Raw genomic sequence first — 6,712 nt, 5'->3', positions numbered from 1 at the left:
CAACTTGGGCCAGTGAAGCAGCGTCCTCCACAACTAGATTGAAGAACAAAAACGACAGCAACTTGTCTGTTCCCCTTCCCCTAATTCCCCAGTACTGTTCCCATCCCCCCAATTACCCAATAAAAATCTTTAAAAAAAAAAAAAGGGCTATTCATAAAACTGTGTACAGAGTTTAAGGAAACCGCTAAGGGATAGTGCAGTGTCCCTGGGGCTGCTTTAGAGGGGGAACCTTTACTACCCCGCATCCTGAAGGTACAGGGAAGGGTACAGAACCCAGAGAAGGCCACCACTAGTGAAAGTCACCACCAGGAGCCCTCACAGGGGGTGGCCAGCCCTTGGTGACCCAACAGGGAGGAAGCCAGAAGAATACAAATCCCAAACCTTACTCTTCTTCCTCCCTCTGATCACCTGCCAAAACACACTAGTGATCAAACCAAACCAGAAGACAGAGGACAAGGAGAGTAGGCTGATGAAACCCACACAGGTCTGCCTGCACCGCCAAGGGGAGCAGCGGGGAGATTGGATCTGAGAGGCACACAGGCCCTCTCCACACTTCTGAATGTATGATGCTCCAACAAGGCAACGCCAGGTGGCTGGTGCAGCCCCCCACTCACCTACACCATGGAGGAAAGATTAGTCCATTTCATTTGGGGATTGGACTCACGTCATCTTTTAGGAACTCAAATGTCCTCATTCAACCAGCCTGGCTATTAGTACTTTTCCAAATTGCAATTTTGTGTTACAGTGACAAGAAATCCAAGGCAGCAGAAATGCCTATTACTCCACATTTCTGTAGTCACACATGCAACCTCCGTGTCAAATATGAGCCTCAGGGTAAACGGAGGGTCAGGAGATCAAGGTTCAAGCCCTGGTTTTGCAACTTACATCCAGGTAGGTGACTCTGGACAGGTCGCTCCCCCTGCCCAGGGCTTGACTTTTTTCTATCTGTAAGATTACCATGCCTCTTCCAACTTCAGCATCCTGTGTTTCTAATTTCTAGTTTCCTTTGCTTCAAAAGAAGACCATACTTATCTGTGTGGGTGCTGATCTGTAAGCATCACAATATCCTTCCAGGTTCTTTGTTAGTATCACAGAACACTAAAATGTGAGTGTTTTTTAAGGTCAAGGATGACGGTTTTTCCCATCACTTCACCACTCATGCAGGTACAATGGTTTGCATATTGCCAAAATTCAGTTTCTGTATTTGATCTTTTATTCTTTATTTTGATTCTTTCAAAAAAATTTTCAGAATAAACCACAAAAAGCAGAACAACAAACAAGGCCAAGAGAACCAAAAATAATTGATTCACAACTGTGTGTTGATTGTTTTAGATGTGTTAGCACTTTAAATTCTCACAGCACCCCTTTTAGATGGGTCCTGTTTAATCCCCATCTTACCAATAAGGAAAATGAAACTCAGAAAAGGTAACTTGCCCAAAGCTCGTGTTTGAACCACAACTTAAACTTTGCTCTTGCTGAATCTAAAGCCCACACTCTTTCTCATTTGCAAAGTCTGCACATGGTGCTCAATTTAGATGTTTGCAGAATTAATGCTCGTTCTTTAACCTTTGTCTTGCTGTCAGGACATCCCAGGAAACTTCATGGAGCTGGCAATGGTTCCAAACCTGCTGCCTGCTCCAATCCCAGTGGCACCTCCTCCCATCTCTCCTGGCACTCCGGCACCTGCCCTACATGCATGATCTGTATGACAGAAAGGCTACAAGGATCACTGGCCCTGGACACAACCCTGCACAACTCAGAATGGTTTTATTGGCTTTTTAATGGCATTTCTTCATAAAACCTCAATGCAGTAACTCACCATTCTGGTCCTCAGGGCACAGATTAGAACACAGAAGGAAGTCTAGAAAAGTTGTGACTTGCCCTTTTGTCAGAATGTGAGCTGGTGGCAAAGACTCCTGTCAGCTTCTTCTCCCTCCCCTCCTTTCTTGTCTCTACAGGTTGAAATATGCCCAACACTGGGATGGGAATGTGGTTTGGGTAGGGAGGCCAAGCTAAGGGAAAGGGAGGAAAGAGTGAAGGAGCCAAGTACAGAAGACATTGTTGAAAGGCGTCATGACAGTGGTCCTTGGAAAGGAAATATCTAAGAAGGGAGACCAAATAGAGCCTTTCAATGAAAATTGCTGGAAGGAATCATCTGGACGCAACATGGCGGGAGTAGCTCAGGCTTCAATATGCGGAGGGAGGTCTACAGCAAATCTGCACCCTGATAGTACAACGGTTGGGATGGTTCAAAGCACAAGACTAATACTCAAACATTTCTGGATTGAAACACTAGCCATTCAGTGTCACTTGGCATGGCATATTTTTATGTAGCCATAGTGTATGCTGTTTTGATCATTTCTGGCTGCATGGCAGTGGCACCCACCCAACTTGCCCTCCTTACTTATGAGAATGTCTGTAGGACCGCACATGCCCACAACCAACCTGCCAACCTCAATATCCACAGTGCTCTTCCTCTCTTGCTTATTCTTCCTCATGTCCATGCTACTACTGTCCAGAACATCCCCAACAGAAACCCACTCTTAGCTCTGCCCAGCTTGAAAACATCAGGGTCCATGCCAAGGAGTTATGTCTGGAGGCTCTCACTCTCAAAGTCTCTAGTCTACCAGGTGCCAGACTGAACTTCCTCACCAACATCATGCTGTATTTTGTCACCCAAATCCCAGAGGAAGCCTGAATCTCATCAAGTCTCTAAACTGAATAGCATCTGTTGGCTTATGTGTCCACCAGCAAGCCACAGTACCAGGACCCAGACCACCAGAACTTACTGAGGCATGCAATAAGATGCTGGAACTTTCCCAGAAGAAGACATTTCTTGATCTTTACATATTTATTTAACAAATATTTATTTAATAACAACTGTATTGACCTGTGGTACCCCAAGGAATGCAAAAGTTAGACCAATATATTTTCTTCTTTTCCTCCATCGCAACACATCTAATGGCTGTCCCCAAACACTCCTACGTGTAATATTGCTTCACAATGGATGAAGTGAGTGTCAACTGAAGAAATGTTCCCCCAAGAGAAAGAGAAAGGTGTATACTAATTTTAGATGCCTCCCAGGCAATTCTAATAAGAGAGGATGTCACAGTCTCCTCCCACCCTCATGATATTGAAAATCACATTTCCCCAAAAGATCATTTTCAGTGAGAGGTATTAAGCCCTCTATTCATAAATGGAAAATAATATAAAACCAATGAAAATTGAGGCAGGGGAAACCAATCACAATTCCTCCTTGCTATTGACCTCTTTATGAAAAACGTTTAAGGAAACTCAACCTCTTTCAGAGAAAGCAGAGGGTCCCAGAAGCGTATGTGAGCACCTAAGCTCCGCCCTCTGCAATACAGGCAGCACACCTGGTCCCTGCGGAGAGGAATGGTGGCAAGGGCAAAAGAGGTACACATGGTGCCACAAATTGCCTCTCCTGCCTAGACAACATCATTTTAAATGACTCTCAGGGTTTCCAGGATGTTGACTGTAGTCCTTATTTCCCTGTATTCGGAGATGATCCAGTAAAGGTTCCAGCAGTTGGTGTGGTTCACCTGGAATAGAATTTTACCTTCTCATCCCACTACAGAAAGCTCATCCAGAACAATCAGAGGCGAGCGTCAAGACGTGCCACCATTATCAAATGAAAATACAGTCTCCTTCTCTGACCTCTTCTGGTATCTGACCTCATACCCCATGACAACATAAAACAAATCTTGTCTAGGCCAGGACCCTACCACTCAATGCTACCACTGTGGGTCTTCCAATTTTGAGGGGAATCATATAATTTCAATTTCCTTTAAACTCTTAAATACATTTCAGGTTGCCTTTGCTACTTGATGATAGCGTGCTAATGGGAAGTTATGTGTAGAGAAGAATGGGGTGGAAACGATTCTATCAGTCCAACAGCCCAAATCTAAGCATGTCCAGGGAAGGAGAGCAGACTTTAGAATTAGGCAGATTTGTATTCACCCCTGACTAGGTCACTCTCTAGATGATGATCTTCAACAGTTTGTTTAGCTTCTCTGTGATTCTGTTACCAACGTCCACCTTACAAAGTTGTAGAGGCTAAATAGAAATAATGTATGTAAAGTAATCTGACACAGTGAGGAGAAGAGGGCATAGTAGTAACAAAGAATCAACAGTAGTAGCTGATAACAGTAGGGATAGCTATCATTACTATTAACCTTACAGAAGCAATAATGTCTAGGCAGAGATGAGATTTAAATGCAAAGAAAGGCCAAGTATATTCTTAAATTTTCCAGGCTACATCCTGGAATACGAGGGAAATTATTCACCTAAGATTTTAGAACCTGTGTTGCATAGTGGAGATTTGAACTCACAACCGTCTAAGTCCAGAGCAAGTATAGGAAGTGCCAAGTAATGAAGAGGTACAAGCAAAGGCATAGTGTAGAAAGACAGCATAGGAAAGTGATTACACTTAGTCCTGAAGCTAGGCAGGCCTGAGTTCAAATCCTAACTCTGGCATTTACTAGTTGTATAACCTTGGAGAAACTATTTAATGTCTCTGAACCTAAAATTATTAATAGCTTATTGACTGTTATGGACTAAATGTATGTGTCTCCCTCAAATTTATATGTTGAAGCCCAAACCCACAGTGTGACTGTATTTGAAGTAAGGAAGTAATTAAGGTTAAAAGGGCATAAGGTGGGGCCCTGATCCCATAATATTAGTGTCCTTATAAGAAGAAACACCAGAGAGCTAGCTCTCTCCTCCCACCATCTAAGAACATAGCAATGGTAGCTGCCTGCAAGCCAAGAGATGAGGGCTTGGAATGAAATCTACCTGGCCAGCACCTTGATCTTGGACTCACCAGCCTCCATAGTTGTGAGAAGTAAGTTTCTGTTGTTTAAGCCATGAAGTCTGTGGTATTTTGTTATGGCAGCCTGAGCAAACTAACACACTGACACATAACTCAAAAATCTTTTGAGATAATTAAACATAAAGTGCTTTTCACCATACTTGGCACATAGAAAGCGCCCAATAAATGGCATGTATTATCATGATCATTTCATAAGAAATAAAGTTACCCAATCTGGTGCCCACTGAAATGAGGGTAACACTGAGCGTAAAGAGCCAATGCGGAGGGACAAGCACTACTGTGAGCAAGGGAACTGAAGAAAACCTAGAAGAGGCAGGGGGTGGTTCAACGCAATTACCCACTGGAGTGGGACATCAGCGGGTCCAGGCTGGAAAGCCCAGGCCATTTAACCTAGGTCAGCTGACCACATTGTGGCCGGAGGGAGAGTCCTAACTGTGGTCCAGGAAAGAAGCCAGAGGTCAAAGCTGGAGGCCTTTGTAGGAACTGAAGTGGGAAAGCAGTTCAAGGAGACAGATGGCAGGAAGATGAGGAATGCGCCTGAGGCAGATTTGAGAGCTAAACTATTCCACCCAGAGGCCACAGCGTGTGAGAGCGCCATTTCCACATGTGCCCGCTGTGAGGGAGGGAAAGGGCTGACAGCTTTAAGGCAGTGAGCGGGACAGGGAAGGCTCAGCTCAGCAGTAACGCTGATGGGAGCGGTGGTGTCCACATGTTAGAGGCACACAATTCCCAGCCCACCTCACCAGGAAGGAGCTGTGGAGGTCAGACAGCAAGGCCACTGGAGATCCACACCAGGTGCTTGGAGGGGAAAACTGGACATTCAAGGACAGAGAGCGTGAGGCACTCCCAGGTCCAGCCAGGGATGCAGGTGAAGGGAAAGGAGGGATTTGAGAGAAGCTGAACTATCAGTTTTAGACCTACTTCCTACTAATTGCTCCCTCCAGGCTTCTGTGACTGGGCAGAGGAGGATTCTTTACTTAGCCACTGAATAAATCTACATTGAAGAACTACTCCTCGATAGACACTGATCTAAGCACTGAGGATATCAAAATAAAAAAAGAAAAACGACATGAAATAGCTTTTGTAAAAAGAGTAAATGCAGACCATAAATAAGCAAACAGAAAGATACAATCATTTCGGGTGGGGTAAAGGGCTATAAAGGTAATTAAGCAGGGTGATGTGAGAGAAAGTGATGGAATGGGTGGTAGGAAAGCTTCTTTTGACAAGGTAGTCAGGAAAGATTGCGAGCGGATAGTTGAATTGAAACCTAAATGTCAAGAAAGACACAGCTTTGTGCTGACCTGGAATAGGCACATGGCAATAGCTCCTTTGCCCCTAATTCCCCAAAGTCAAGGTCAGAAGACTTGTCAAAAGACAAATCTGACAAATATACCCTTTTTAGATTTTCTCCCAGATGGATCTGGAGACTATTTTTCTATTTGTCCCTTTATTCATTCAACGGGTATTGAGTGGCTAGCTTGTGCCAGGTACTATGCTAAGCACAGGGAATGAATATAGTATAGACACCGATACTTAACCATGGCCCAAGGATGAGTCAGTGAATGAATCCAAATTTTAGACCAAGTAATTCATACTTAAGGTTGATTCCATTTAGATCAAAATTAAACTAGGGAGAATTACGTGCATGTGTGTGCATGCACTACGTGTGAGTATGTTTATCCAGATAAACATATACCTAGCAGCGTATGAGCTCACAGACAAAAAAAAAAAAGCAAAGTCTCCACATATATTTGGCCAAAGCACGCATAAAATAAATCTTCTCATTGCACAGTGGAAGTGACTTCCACACACTCAGCCAGAACAAGGCTTGCTACACTCTGAAAAGCAAAGACTGGGTCT

This window comes from Hipposideros armiger, unplaced genomic scaffold (assembly GCF_001890085.2).
Source record: "Hipposideros armiger isolate ML-2016 unplaced genomic scaffold, ASM189008v1 scaffold_274, whole genome shotgun sequence".
NCBI lineage: Eukaryota > Metazoa > Chordata > Mammalia > Chiroptera > Hipposideridae > Hipposideros > Hipposideros armiger.
Note: the sequence above shows the minus strand (reverse complement) of the source record.